The 16,352-nt window shown below is 40.5% G+C and overlaps 1 protein-coding gene across 4 annotated transcripts in view; it reads right to left on the reverse strand.

The window, feature by feature from the left end:
- Positions 1-16,352, reverse strand: part of ophn1 (oligophrenin 1) — a 196,998-nt gene that overhangs the window by 156,182 nt on the left and 24,464 nt on the right. The window contains exon 1 of one of the 4 annotated variants that reach the window (XM_072595482.1): positions 7,528-7,573. The exons of the other annotated variants lie outside the window; for them this stretch is intronic. The gene's annotated coding sequence lies outside the window, so the exon portion shown is untranslated. Of the gene's footprint in view, positions 1-7,527; positions 7,574-16,352 lie in introns of those variants that run through there. 4 annotated transcript variants of the gene reach the window in all.

Below are 16,352 nucleotides of genomic sequence, written 5' to 3' on the forward strand. Positions count from 1 at the left end.
TTTACAGTCCTAGTTTGCTCATGCCAAAGCACAGCACTTGTCTTAACAGTATTGTATCATGGAGTCTCCATCTGGTTATAATTTGCTGCAATGTACAGGGTGCTCTGCAGGACACTGTATGAAAAGACTGGCTTGTATTCAGCAACATGCTCCCAGACTTCCAACATGTTAACCTTCTAACACATGCCTCGAATTCAACATACAAGCATCTGGACAGCATTTGTGGGGAACAGGTCTTAATGGTTGTACTGCTACAAATTGAAGCTTACACAAAAGAGATATTTTTGGTTTATTTTATATTCCCATTTTGACCTAGAATTTTATTAAGAAGCTTTTCACTCATGCTTGTAACTACACAGTGCCATAGAATGGTTATAGCGGAGGCATCCAGCTGTTCAGGTCCATATTAGTTCTTCACAACAGCAATTCAGCTAGTTCCACTCATCCATCAATATCGTAAAAACCTGGACATTTTCTCATCAGCTAATTACTAAATTCGCAAAACAAAGCTAAGAGTGTATGCTATGCATTCCAGGTCCAAATTCATCCTTGTTTAGAAAATAGCTTTTTGTGATTTTGTACTTGGTTCTTTAGAAAATCATCTCCCATCAGCACCTCCTGGTTTTTGACCTTTTCACATTAGGAACAGTTTCTCTAACTAGACTCATTTTGAATATCAATTCTCAATTCCACCCCTCCCCCCCACGTATCCTAATAACTAGTCACTCACATCCCCAAAACCCTAGTCACAAATCTTTTCTGAAGCCTCTCTAATGCTTTCGCATCCTACCTACAGTGTGGTGCTCAGAATTGGACCAGCACTCCAGTTCAGGCCAAACTATTGTTTTAAAGAAGTTCACCACAAGTTCCTGGCCTTCGCACTCCATGCCTCCATTTATACAGTCCACTAACATGTATACTTTATTAAACACTTTTGGAATCCTTAATTTTACATTACTTCTCATCGTTTACCCTAACCGTAATTACTTCACAGTTATCTGCGTTAATGCTTCAGAATAAATCTCATTCTATACCAATCCAGATGTTCTCTCCCAACCCAACTCCTTAAATGTCCAAGAAACATGCTTAGACTTAGTTAAATTTCTTGTTTGAAGCCTTGGAAGTAAAAATTGAGTCCTATCCTTTTGAATGCAGAGAAGAAATAGGTCTGGTCTCACATAATGACTCAGATTTTGAAATGGCAGGTAGTCTAAAACATAGTCAAGTTAGATCTTTTCACAGGGTAATGCTCCTGAAAGTACCAGCTGACTGTTGTAGCAAGGTAGCATTTGGAATCAGATTGGATAGAGATGCATCTGTATATTCTTAAATCTAATTGTGAAATAAATAGAACACAGAAGAAGCATTAAATGGAATGGATGGATTCGGTATTAAATCCATTACGGAAGAGAAGTAACAAGGAGAGAAGAAAATACTGGATTATGAGAAAAGTAAAAATAAACTCAAATTTTTCAACTATTAAAACATTAATGAATAAGATACCACAATTTTAATCAGCAAGTTCAGTGTAAGAGGGGTTTGAACAATAATTAACACCTTGCTAAAAGAATACTTCAAATTGGAATGACTGCATTGTTTGTGGCAAATTTAATTTGTATCTATAGCACACAGAAAACTTCATCTCATTCACTGGATCTCAAAAACATGCTATTTTCACAAAAGGGAATGGCAGAGTAGCATGACATCCTGCAACATTGACATTTTTGAGTTTAACCATGTACCTGCCTTCTACAATTGTCTAAATTACAGCAAGCAGCGCTATCATCTCTATTTTAAACAGGAAAATCTGCGCCATTAGATTGAAGAGAAACTAAAGTAGCATTAAGTGTATTGATGATTTGCCAGTGAAACAATCAAAGATCATTCAGGTTATTCAGGAAAACAATTCATCTGGTCTGCATGCTGAGTTGCTGGTTAAAAAAAAACAGTTATTTCCCTTAGCAGAAGGGTTAAAAGCTAGGGGGAAATGTTGTTATGTTGAAATTTTGTGTTGAAAGGCAAGAGATTTAGAGATTTGCGGAAAAATATTTTTCCACCCAAAGCATGGTGGGAATTTAGAATGCACTGCCTGGGAAGGTTGTTGAGGCAGAAATCCTCCTAACGTTTTTTGTTAAAAAATAGATGAGCACTTTAAATGTCATAAAATTCAAGGCTTGGACCAAACGCTGGGAAGTGGGGTTAGTGTAGATTCAGAGTAGTTGTTATTTGTTGGTGCACACTCCATGTGCCAAAGGGCCTCTTCTGTACTGTCTGATTCTCCAATTCCAAAATAGTTCCGGAAAATACACCACAAAGCAAAAAAAAAGGAAGGATTGAACATTCCACAATTTGTTCAAATAATAGAACAAATGGAAAATGACAACATACAACAAGAAATGAGGAAGTATAAAAGGACAGGCTTTAAAGTGATCAGTCCTTACAAGGTCATTGATTTTCAGTGTCTTTTGAAGTGCTGAACCTTAGCAATGACAGCAGAAGAATATCACTACTCTTTTCCAAACACAGCAATGGAGAAATCCTTACATCCACCTGAACAAGCAGATGAAGCCTCAACAAATGCCTCCTGCAAGAGATTAAATTCTGAATTTTACAGCATTCCTTCAATCTGGATTACTTTTGCTAAAGTCTGGGCATGGGACTTAAATCCAGGACCTTCTTACTCAGATGATGAGTGCAGTACACAAAGCCCAGCAAGAATTGAACTCCTACTTCAGACCTTGAGCACCTAACCTAGGCTCATGTCAGTGCAGTATCCAAGGGAATGCTGCTTTATTGCAAGAATCAACTTTCAAAGGAGATGTTAATCTGGGGTTTTGTCTGCCTGATCAGTTCAGCAACAAAAGATTCCTAAGAACTAAAAACCTAGAGTTCAATAGTTTTTTTGGCCTACATCTACCAGTTGCCCAGAGTCAAAAAGAGGAGATTAACTGGTCATATATTGTACAGGGGGTTCCTGTACGATTTACAAATGTCAAATTTATGAACACTCAGACTTATGAATTCAATCTCACACAGGGCTGTAATTTCAAAGAACTGACATGAACATTTCCTGCACTTGTGAGTAGTTCTTTATATTGTCCTGCATGGTATTCTGACGTGCATACAAATTGACTTGCTTTCACAACTCAGGGACTTACTGTACAGCTCTAAGAAAGATTTTGCTGTGCACAGTATTGGTTACTGCAATTGCCTGCAGATATAACACCATCACTAAATTTAATTCCCTTGGAATTCTTTGAGGTGCCCACAAACATTGTTATAAAAGTGATTTCTGTTTTCCTTTTTGACCCCTAAAGTTATTGAGGCACAATCCCTGCTGTTTGCAATTCAAATCTAATTCTAATCCTCTTTCTCACGCATCCTAATAAAGGAGAGAGAGAGAGAAACTTTACCATGACTAAATCTAAACTTTGAGTCATAGTCCCCTTCAACCACCATAGTCCAAAAGCAATGTCCTATTTCAGGTTATAGTCTGTTTGTGATTTGGACCTTTCCTTTCATCCTCTCTTCTCCCTCCTCGTACCTAATATAAAACTTTTGCATGATTTTCATTTTTAAAAAATGAGAAAGATACACAAGTAACAACATAAATGTTTTCTGCGTAGAGCATGCCCTCTTTCTATTCTGTGTTCACCATATAAACGGTTTGAACCATTTTGCCAGGAATTATGATTTTATGTCAAGATTGTAGAATACAGTTGATTTAATTGCATGTAATTATGGTCATGTCTGAACATCCGTCACTTATTTGAAATAACAGGTTGCCAGAAAGCAAGTCGATGGCAAGAGGAAAAATGATTTACCAGGATGTTGCTGGGAATGGAGGGTTTGAGTTATAAGGAGAGGCTGGATAGGCCGGGGCGTTTTTCACTGGAGTGAAAGAGGTTGAGAGGTGACCTTACATAAGTTATAAAATCATGAAAGGAATGGATAAGATGAATAACAAAGGTCTTTTCCATAGGGTGGGGGAGTTCAAAACTAGGGGGCTTTTTTTAAAGGCAAGAGGAGAAGGATTTAAAGGGATCTGAGAGGCAACTTTGGTTCCTGTGTGGAAGTGATGGATACAGGTACAGTTATAACATTTAAGAGATATTTGGACAGGTACATGAATAGGAAAGGTTTCGAGAGATATGGATCAAATGCAGGTGAATGAGACTAGCTTCGTTTTGGGAAACTTGGTCACCATGGACAAGTTGAACCAAAGGGTCTTTTTCCTTGTGGTAGGACTTTAGGATTAGAGTTTTGAAATGTTAACTTTTCCTCTCTCCACAGATGCTGCCAGAACAGAGTTTCTCCAACATTTTCTGGTGTTGCTTCAGATCTCAGCTTGCATTATAATGTCAAAAGAGGTGGTCACATTCTCCACCAGCCTGCAAAATGAGAGACCATTGCAAACTGCATATCGGTCATTGAGACCTGTGCATAAGGGATGTAAATATTTACCTAAATCTTGTTTTGTTTTACAACATTTCTTTTCACATGGGAATAAAGTCAAGCTTCCATTTCAAATCCATGTTACAAAATGTCAAAATAGCTCTTCTCCAGAGTTTTATTCACTTTACATATTTAGAGCGATCAATTCCGTGGATGTCATCTGCAGGTGAAATGGTGAGGTTAGTTTGACCCCTACACTGCTCAAAATGAGCTTCAATATGGTGAGCCTCAGGCAGATTTTGATTTCAGCTTTGTTCGCAACGAGACAGAAGCTGTTTCATTTCTGGCTCAATGCTACACAACTTGCCTCAGCTGTACATTGAATCATGTGTGGACTGAATCATGGCCCATCTGATAGCTCTGCTTTCCACAGCCTTCAAGGTTTCGTTATTGTCATTAGCCCTGCAGCACAAACTAGAAGTTCAACCTAAGACTTCCCTCAGCTGCTGATTCATGGCAAATTAGTAATTCCACAGCCACATATAGCTCTTAGTCTCACTCCTGACTGTTGGGTCCTCATATGGAGTTTAGAAAGTAGATTAGATTAGATTACTTAGTGTGGAAACAGGCCCTTTGGCTCAACAAGTCTACACTAACCCACCGAAGCGCAACCCACCCAGACCCATTCCCCTACATTTACCCCTTCACCTAACACTCTGGGCAATTTAGCATGGCCAATTCACCTAACCTGCACATTTTTGGACTGTGGGAGGAAACCGGAGCACCAGGAGGAAACCCACACAGACACGGGGCGAATGTGCAAACTCCACACAGAGTACAGGAATTCCTGAGGCAGGAATGGAATCTGGGTCTCCGGCACTGTGAGGCAGCAGTGCTAACCATGCCTCCCACTTTATCTTTATTTGGAGACAATGCAAACTTTAACACATTCGTAGGAGTCACAAATGTTTCTGGGTAGGAGGGGCAATTGATTTTTGTTTTGGTCTTTTTAAGCAATTTACCAGTTGGTAAACCAACAGGATTGGATGAAACATCAGCTTTACACTTCACTGATGTCAATAGAGTAGAAAATAAAGAGGAGAGTGAGAGTGAGAGAGGCTGACAAAGCAAGAGAGAGGGAAAAAAATGAACGAGAGCACGAAAGAGAATGAAAGTTAGCATTAACTCAAACACTGAAGGATAATAGCTTCTAAGATAAGCATGCTCAGTACAGGCCAAGACTGAAATGTAGTACCTTTCTGATCCAAATGAAGCAGGGAGATTTACTGACTAAGTCTGTAGGCTCGCAATTTATTCTAGAAATTTATTTTATTCCAGAGAAAAGAACAGAAAGCATCTAAAAGTACAGCTAACAATGATAGGACAAAAGGCAAGTGTCACAGGAAGCCAGAGATGATTAGGGTTAGTAAGAGTAAGGGCATGGAGGAAGTTAAGGATTGAAATTCTGACTCTGAAAGGCAACAACGATTACAGGGTTCATGCAATGTGAATCTCACATACAATCTTTGACTTAATCCACTTTATTTCCACAACATTTTGCAACCATGGGTCATGTGGTGAATTAACTATGTGGAAACTATCAATAACCAATAAGCTGCAAGTTCAAGCTGGCTTTACAGACTAAAAGCGGATGTTCTCTGCCTAATCAGAGAAGGCCTATGAAAGGGTTAAAATCTGTATCATCATAAATTCTTGTGGCTTTATTGTAACCACGGCAGGCTTCCCATTATTCTTGCATCTGCCGTTCTCCTCCATATCCTTCTTGTTGCAGTTGGTCAGCCTCCAGATTAAAAATGGGCTCCATCGCCGAGGAAAAGTTATTTCGATGCCAAGTGCACTTTAGAGGGGCCAAGCCGTTGGGAAAGATTTTCCACCATTTGCTAGATAAACAAGTCAATGCCTGATGCTGTATTTTAACTGCAACATTTTAAGACTTTTGTTTTCCTGATTTTCATTAACCTCCCCTTTAATCTTATTCACTGCACTAAAGAGTAATTTGTCCAAAGACAATCCTGCATGTTACACATGGGGTCATACCGGGATACACTTTCCTCTCCTTGTCTGCAAGCACAAGGCCCCAAACTACAAAAGCCTCTTTTCATTTTCTCCCCTGCAGATTTCTTTAATTAAAACAGAATTTTATGAATAGGTTTTGGCCACCCAGCCAAGATTCTGCATTTAGTTCAGGGGAACAATTTAAACTAATTATTCAGCATCAACAACAGTGTTGATAGAGTTGGTGTGTTAGTGGCTGTTATGTGGGAGCACATCGAAGAGCTGTTTTGGCACCAATGCATCCAACGGCCAAAACCTCAGAATTGTTTTTTACAAAATCGGCTCAGCGTAGGCTTTAATGCTCCCCAGTTTTAAACAGTTTAAGGTTACTCACTGTCTTGATTCAAAAGTAGAAAAAGGACCAATGGGGTGAGATAGCAGGAAGAGGTCAGGGCTGTAGGACTAGTGTAAGAACATGAATCAGTGACCCTGGCAGAAAGGAGGAGGAGGAGGAATGTGAGAAATCTGATGCACAAGTCTGTCAGTTTGTCAAGCTGGGAACCAGGCTAAAGAACCACAGGTTAAGGCAGATTGCTGTTTTAACAGAAGATCTACTAAGTGATAAACACAGCATTCCATAAACCACATCCCATACCAAATTCTTAATCTGGCTCAGTAACAGATTTGTAATTAGATTCGCAAATGCAACAGCAACCAAGTTGTTTCTCACCCTCTCTTTAACACACTCTTACTCTGTCACGGTTGACATAAATGGAAGGGAAAAGAATTAGTGATGCCAATTATCCTTCTTGCCAGAAAATGGCCATGCCCCAGACAAAAGCAACATGGAAAACGTGGTGGGTCCCTGCTCCTTGATTGAACTCGATTTTCAGAGGATACAGCAGGGAGCGAAGCTGGCTCTGTGCCTGCAATAGGTGCAGGCCAAATTATTTCAATTCAATATAAAAAAAGAGAGATGGAAAGATACAGACCTCAGCCTCCTGCCAAAGAAACTAGGATCCATGGAACTGGGGGTGTGCAGGGGTCAGCAAGGGAGAGAGAAAAACTTGAACAGACCTAAAGGCTGTTGTGTTTTAATTTTTACTTCAGCCTCACCATAACCTTGGATCCGCTGTGGAAACCAGAAGAAACAAATCCTCCAAAGGCCAAAGACACAGCTGTAAGATCTGCTCAGCTCCCACTCTGGTCACCTCTGCTAGTGCTCAGCTCCACCAGGGGTTGGGCTTGGAGCTGGAGTGTCAAGGACACATTAAAAATGACCTGAAACTGGAAAAGATGAAAATTACTCAGCCAGGACAAACATGGTATAATCCAGGAGAAAACGGTGGACGATAAAGGGAGCACAAGATTTTTTTTTGACTGCTAAGTTACAAAGAACAGGAAAATGATCCTCAATAGCTGCTCCTCAGATGCTGCCTGAACTGCTGTGCTCTTCCAGCACCACTAATCCAACACAAATAAAGCCTTTTGTACATTAGTGCACTCTAATCAGAGTAGGATGTGCTTTGTTTTAAAGAAAAATCTCATAGTAAAGAACAGATTAGTATTTTGCTTTAATACAGAGACTGGAAGGAATTCAGTCAGCTGTCAAACAAAATTATAATGATAAGGATACTGACATGTTTTCTTGTTTCATAATCTTTAATATATTTCAAATCTTCTATAAAATCTGCACTTTACAAGTACTTCCTGTAATATACACAGCCTGTAAGTTAAACAAACTTTTTTTTTTGTAAAATGTCTCCTGTCCAACAGATTACCACTTCTGCTTTGAAACAATTGATTAAGTGCCTGCATCCAACTTAGTGTCTCATTCATCCATAACCCATGTTTACTCATCTACATGGATTCTCAGTCCAGTAGCACCAGGGAGTTTAAAGTTCTCCTGTGTTCAGTCTCTTCATAGCCTCGTCTATCTGATTCTCTATAGACTTGATCTATTCCAACACTTGGAAAATTTGTTGCTCTTACTCTTGGCCTTCCATGCATCCCTTGAAGGATAGGGAGAGTAGAGAATTACAGACCTGTTAACTTGGCACCAATAGTAGGGGAAAGTTGTGAAGCTGTTGTAAAGGATGGGATAACAGAACACTTATAAAAGAGTGAGAAAAATAGAAGACAGTTGATATGGATATAAAAGGGAAATCATGTTTGACAAACTTAGGGCTTTTGAGGGTGTTACTTGTAGCTAGACTAAAGAAAACCAGTGGATGTAAATTTGGATTTTCAGAAGGCTTTTGAGAAGTTCATGGAGGTTAGAAAATAAAATTAAGTAGATTGCATTGAAGGGTAGAAGACAAAGACTGTACTGGTATGAACTGAGACTTCGGAAGGGGCAGTGGAATAGTTTACCAGGATGTTGTTGCCTGGTTTAGAGGATACTAACTATGAGAGAGATTGGACAGACTTGGCTTGCTTTCACTTGAACGTTAGAGGCTGAAGGCGACCTGATGGACGTTTACTAGAGGGTTGGATCGAATGGGTAGTCATTTTATCAAGGTAGAAATATCAATTACTAGGAGACATAGGTTTAAGGTAAAAGGGGGAAACATTTAACAGCTGTGAAATGCAAGTTTTGGTTTTTTTTAAAACAGAGGATGGTAAGTGCCTGGAATGGACTGCCAAAGGAGGTAGCAGAGGAGTAGGCAATACAATGTTTAAGAGGCGTCTTGATAGATATATGAACAGGCAGGGAATAGAGGGATACTGAGAGTGTAGAAGCAAAAGACTTTTGGTTTGCAAAGTGTAGGCTTGGTGGGCTAAAGGGCCTCTTGTTGGATCTAAAATTCTGAAGTAAACATTCCTTGCTGCATTAGTATTAAACCTTGGTGAGATCTCACCTAGAATATTGTGTACATTTTAGTTGTCTTTATCCAAGGAAGGTTAAATGGCCATAGAGGGAATGCAATGGAGGCCCACCAGATTAGTCCAGGGTGTCGGAATTCAGTTAGGAGGAGTGATTGAGGAAATTGGGTCTGCATTCTCCAAAGTTTCAAAGATTATGAGGTGATCTCATTGATACATAGAAGTCTCACAGGGCATGACAGGGCGGATGCAGCAAGGATGTTTCCACTGACAGCTGACTCGAGAATCAGAGACATAAATGGACTGCCCCATAACATGAGGTTAAGACTGAGATAAGGAGGAATATCTTCACTGAGATGAAGAAGAATCTTTGGAATTCTCTACTTTAGAGGGCTATAGAAGCTTAGTCACAACAGGTTTAAGACAGAAATCAATAGATGTCTAGAGACTAATTACATTGAGAGATATGGGACATTAAGATGATCAAATCAAGAATCATAGCATTCCTATTGTGACAAAGAGGCCATTTGGCCCATTGAGTCTGCACCAACACTCCAAAAGGCCACCACATCCAAACTCTGCCTCATACCTTATCCCCATAAAACTGTATTTACTATGGCTAATCCACCTAGTCTGCACATCTATAGATGGTGGAGGAAACCAGACAACCTGGAGGAAACCCCCACAGACACCAGGAGAATGTGCAAACACCACACAGACAGTTGCCCACGGCTGGAATCGAACCCAAATCCCTGACACTGAGGCAGCAGTGCGAACCACGGAGCCACCATGCCATCCTAGAACGGTTGGGCTGAATGACCTATTTCTGTTCTCATTGTCCCTTGCACATTTTCTTTATCGTCACAAATAATTGCCATGTCTTCAGCCATCTAGGTCCTAAACTTAGGAACTTCCTCCCCAAACCTCTCTGCCCTATATTAAGGCACTCCTTAAAACCTACTGTTAAAATCATTTGTTTGACAATGTTCCTTTGTGGGACATTGAGAGATTTTAGGATTTTAATTCATGCCTCTCCTGGCTGGTCTTGCACCTTCCTCTGTAATTTGACTTCCCTTTTGTAAAAGTATTCAATTTACAGATTATTCAGCCTTGAATGTGAATCACAGAAATAACTAGAGCTTGAATCATCTAAATTCACTTGATAAATGTTCCCCACATAAACTTAAAGAACGGTGAATGCTGTAAATTGGAAACAAAAACAGAAGTTGCTGGAAGAGCTCAGCAAGTCTGGCAGCATCTGCGAAGAGAAATCAGAGTTAATGTTTCGGGTCTGGTGACCCTTCCTCAGAACACTGCTCCTGGTGTTTACATTTAATTTGGTTGCAGCTTCAGTGACTGAAACTATTCTTCACTTGTGAAAGCGATAACAAAGATCAAACCTGAACTTTCAGCTTCATTACAGAAAATTTTACCACAAAATGCAGAAAACCCAGAAAAGGGGAATGCCTCTTACATGGATGGAACTTGATTGAGGTATTAAACGTTTGCACGCTTCATATACTAACACCCACAATTTCCATAGCATCTAAATCGCAGCTGAACTGGAGCTCAAACTTGCTCAACCACATTGGATTCTATAAGCAGCAGACAGCGATGAGACAGGACTTGTGGTTCATTATCTGTGTACTATTTCTTGTCATGTACTACAGAACAGCAATGCAACAGTGTAACCTGCACATCTGAAGGATATCCATTCACCACAGCTTCCCTCCCAGCTAACAAACCAAAAATGTACAATTTTGCAGCTCCATGACAGCTAACAAAACTAAATTCAATTACTTAAGCAAAAAGTCAATAATATACGATGGGTCTGCAGCTCTTCAGGTACAGTGGTAGTGTCCCTACCTTTGAGCCAAAAGGCCCAGATTCAAGTCCCACCTCTTCAAGAGGTATGTAATAGCGTTTCTGAATGGGTTGATTAGAAAACACCTGTACGGTGACCAAACTGGTTCACAAAGTATTTTCACAAAAAGAAAGCTGCCATCTTTACCAAGTCTGGCCCATACAGTATTATTCCAGCTCCACAGTTATGTAGTTGACTCCCAACTTCCACATAAATTACCAAGCTACCAGCCGTATCAAACTATTACAAAAAAAACTTAAAAAGCCAGACAGAACACACTGCATTGACCTAGACACAGGACACAAAGATACACCCACCCAAAACCACTCTGCAAAGCAGCCCCTCATTAACATATGGGGGCTTACAGAATATTTGAAGAGCTGTCTCACAGGCTTGTCAAGACAGAATCACACTCTAAGGACCATTACTTTTCAGCTACCATTCCAGATTCCTCCATTGCCACTCACAAGGGGTGGGCACACATCCATGTATAGTCAGGAGTGGGAAGTGCCCTCTCCCTGCCAATTAGCACTTAGCATTGACTTCCAGCACTGAGGTTTCACAGAGTCAGACAAAACATGGGCAAGTAAATTTCCTAATTACTACCCTCCCTCAGTTAATGAATCAGTACTCTGTTTTGTGACCAAGGTGCAAGGATAACACCACCACAAAAAAAAGGGAGAAATGTGAAATGGCTCAGGGCAAACTTGGTAATAGACATTTTAAGTTCTCCAAAACTGACCAAGCTGACCAAGTCCTGAAGGATGTAGGAGCCACACTGGGCCTGTGGCAGCTGCTGAGAGAACCAACAACAAAACGAAATCAGTGTAACCTGATCTTCAACAACCTACTTGTCAAAAATGCACCCAGTAACGGTAGAAGGTGACCAGAGACTGTCTTTCACAAGGGCTCTATCTTCACATTCAAAACAAATTTTGTTTTGTGGTATTACCACTAAACTAAACAGGAATAGATTCAAAACAGATGGAGCAATCCAAAGTAGGCACCAATAAGGCTCTATAAACCATCAGCAGCAACTTTGCATTTAACCACAATATCTCACACCTTGCCAATGATTAACAGCTAGCCAAATGACCAACCCTGGTTCAATAAACATTGTAGAGAATCCACAACAGTACAAAGTGCAAAGAAAAAAAAAGTCACCAATCTAATACAGCTACAGCATTCATGCTGTACAATGGAAGCACTGTGCTATGGACAAATCCAAGAGGTCCGAAAACAGATCAGATGACAGTTCAGTAGATAAAGACAGAGATGCACAGCACGGAAACAGACCCTCTGGTCCAACCTGTCCATGCCGATCAGATATCCCAACCCAATCTAGTCTCACTGGCCAGCACCCGGCCCATATCCCTCCAAACCCTTCCTATTCATATACCCATCAGATGAGTTTTAAATGTTGTAATTATACTAGCCTCCAACACTTCCTCTGGCAGCTCATTCCATACTTCGCTCAGTGAAAAAGTTGCCCCTTCAGTCTCTTTTATATCTTTCCCCCCCTCATCCTAAACCTTTGCCCTCTAGTTCTGGACTCCCCCACCCCAGGGAAGAGACCTTGGCTGTTTATCCTATACATGCCCCTCACGCTTTTATAAACATCTATAAAAGGTCACCCTTCAGCCTCAGATGCTCCAGGGAAAACAGCCCCAGCCTGTTCAACCTCTCCCTCTCTCTCAAATCCTCCAACCCTGGCAACATCCTTGTTAGCCTTTACTGAACCCTTTCAAGTTTCACAATATCTTTCTGATAGGAAGGAGATCAGAATTGCATGCAATATTCTAACAGTGGCCTAACCAATGTCCTGTACAGCCACAACTATTTTCTAATCAGGCAGTTTAGAGATTTATTACACACCTCAGGAGCAGGTGGGACTTGAACCCAGGTCTCCTGGCCCAGATATAGGGACATTACCACTACACCACAGAAAACTGAATGATAGCTCTGTAGCAGACAATAAATTAAGTAAGTGGAGGTGGCAGCTCCTGGAAAAATGCTCCCCAATGATGGGAGAAACCAGTACAAAAGGGGAAGGCTGAAGCATTGGCAGCCATCTCAGCAAAAAGTTGCTGAGAAAATGATCCCATCTTTGCCTCCAACATGCTAGTCTTCAAATAACAGGAAGCAGTCGAGTGTCCTACTTCCTACAAAAAGCTCTGGACTGAGCTAACATCTGATGTAGTGGAGTGTTGCACTCCAGAACCAGACAGCACAATTGCAGGATGAAGGATCAAGGGTTTCTTCTTTCAGAAGGTAGAGAATCTGTGCAATTCTTCACCAGAGGGGGCTGTAGAGAATAGGATGTTAAGGATTTTAGAGGCAGAGATAGACTTCGACCTGTACAAGAAGGACAGATTGCACCTAACTTGGAAGGAGACTAATATACTGGCAGGGAGATTTGCTAGATCTGCTCAGGAAGATTTAAACTAGTAAGTGGGGGGGGGGGGGGGGGGGGGGGGGGGGGGGGGGGGAACCGAGGGAGATAGTGAGGATAGAGATTAATTGGAAACAGGTACAGTTGAGAACAGAAGCAAAACAAACAAACTAACAAACGCAGGGACAAGGTAGGACTAATAAATTACACTGCATTTATTTCAATGCAAGGGGCCTAACAGGGAAGGCAGATGAACTCAGGGCATGGTTAGGAACATGGGACTGGGATATCATAGTAATTACAGAAACACGGCTCAGGGATTGGTAGGACTGGCAGCTTAATGTTCCAGGATACAAATGCTACAGGAAGGATAGAAATGGAGGCAAGAGAGGAGAAGGGGTGGCATTTTTGATAAGGGATAGCATTACAGCTATGCTGAGGGAGGATATTCCTGAAAATATTTGGGTGGAACTAAGAAATAAGGGATGATAACCTTATTGGGATTGTATTATAGACGCCCTAATAGTCAGAGGGAAATTGAGAAACAAACATGTAAGGAGATCTCGGGCTATCTGTAAGAATAATAGGCTGGTTATGATAGGGGATTTTAACTTTCCAAACAAAGACTGGGACTGCCGTAGCATTAAGGATTTAGATGGAGAGGAATTTGTTAAGTGTGTACACGACAATTTTCTGATTCAGAATGTGGATGTACCTGCTGGAGAAGGTGCAAAACCTGACCTACTCTTGGGAAATAAGGCAGGGCAGATGACTGAGGTGTTAGTGGGGGAGCACTTTGGGGCCAGCAACAATATTCTGTTAGATTTAAAATAGTGATGGAAAAGGATAGACCAGATCTAAAAGTTGAAGCTCTAGATTGTAGAAAGGTACTTTGTTCAGATCTGGTCTACACCAACATCCATTTGCACATGTCCACTCCCTAACGAGGATCACCGAATAGCGATTTAGTGATCCCTATTGGATGCACACTTGTTTGATTCTTAACAGGGCAACAATCAAACATTCCCTCGGAAAAAAATACCTAGGACCTCCATAGCTACCTGACTAAGAGCTGATCAAGGATCATTCTTGGAATATTTCTTTGTTTTTAATGTCTTTTATGCCCACACCTAAGAGTTTGGATTCAAGACAGAATAGATAGAAGGCTTAGATGTCATTAGAACTGGTTATTATTTATTGATACTTATTACTACAATTAGATGTTCCAGTCTCTAATCTCATTATTACTTGGTTGAAAGACTTATCCATGTGAACGTCTTTCATCACTCTTTCTAAAAACTGCCCACACTGCGCTATTTATGAGCGATGAACAGCAGCTCCATTATATCACAAGGTTGCTCCAGGGGTCTAAAAATCTTCCATAAAGTAGCATGTACACATTATTTGCAAGTCAGATAATCCATTTGAGAATCATCAATAAATTTAGACAGTTTAGAGTATTGGTCTTAGAGCTGAGTTGTAGATGTGTCTCAGTTGAATAAACAAAAATATGATTGTCATTTTTATGTTTGGTTTACTTGGCTTCAACTCTTACCTTAGATTAGTAGCTCAGAAAAATAACAAGAAAGAAACTCGATTAAACAAAGTTGCCAAACTTTGCTTGCAATGAATGCTGTTAACCTTTCTCCGGGCTCCCACACGTTCTGCAGACTCATTCAAAGAGTTCCAGTAATCCTTTGCTGTTCCAGAATGGATTCAGTTGCATAGTTTCAACTTTACACTTTTTGAAAACACATGTTTCAAATTAACTCACTTCACGCTGAGATCAGTCATTATCATTTTGAAGCAAATCAGTCACTCCATCTCAAAGTCTATCGGAACAGAAGCCTAACCAACCTCCTCCCTCCTATAGCAAGCAGAGACCAATTCTAACACCACTACCTACTGAGGGCAAACATTGAACCAGGCTCACCAAAACTGTCTCACTCAGCCACATCAGCAACTAAGTTAGCAGAGGAATTCAGTCACTTCTTTTTGCGAAATGTACTGATAGTCTTCCCTGAACCAAGATTATAAAAATGTTTCCGATTCACTGAGACAGAACTGTCTCTGGTCTGCCTGCTACACTCACCCCATAAAAAGATGATATATTGTACAATTTAGATATGCAATAATCCCAGAGATTTAATATCTAGCTTCAAATTCCATGCAATTACTGCATGGAATTAACATTTACAATAGTGTTTATTAACACAAAGTCTAAATTCTCCTTACTGTTATAGTACGATTACACTGGGGACAAACTTGTTGCAAGAGTTTGGACCCACCTTGGCAAGTCATGAGCTGGTATCCAGAAGATGACCACAAATGCTATTGCATCATCATAACCTCAAATAGGTCACTAATGTCCTTCAAGGAAGGGACAGTGTTACTCATTTTCTGACTGGCCTACACAACTACAATCCCATATGATAGAGATGACCACTAAAATGATTTCTTCAGCAGTCTTGCAAATCACTCAGCTATATGCATATGGACTCAATTAGCAATGAACAAAATGGACAATTAGGGATGGCCTAGGAATTAGATTTCAGGGTTCTGGAGTATTCATACATCCCAGAGGGCTGGTACGTAGGATACATCATACTCATTCCTAAAGAGGAAGATTCATATTTCTGGATCAATGACTGGGAGATTTCTAACCACATTTCACAAATATACAATTTATGACATAAACAAGTGCAATGTGCCCCAGGCAGCACTCATGCTCTGCTTGTGCCAAGGAATGCAATTACCGTGTACCTAAAGACAAAATACTCCGAAGGAATTAATTCAGAATGAAAGGATGTTGCAGTCAGTATACTGGGAGGTGTCAAAAAGTGATAATAAACTTGACGG

Source organism: Chiloscyllium punctatum, chromosome 25 (genome assembly GCF_047496795.1).
Source record: "Chiloscyllium punctatum isolate Juve2018m chromosome 25, sChiPun1.3, whole genome shotgun sequence".
Lineage (NCBI taxonomy): Eukaryota > Metazoa > Chordata > Chondrichthyes > Orectolobiformes > Hemiscylliidae > Chiloscyllium > Chiloscyllium punctatum.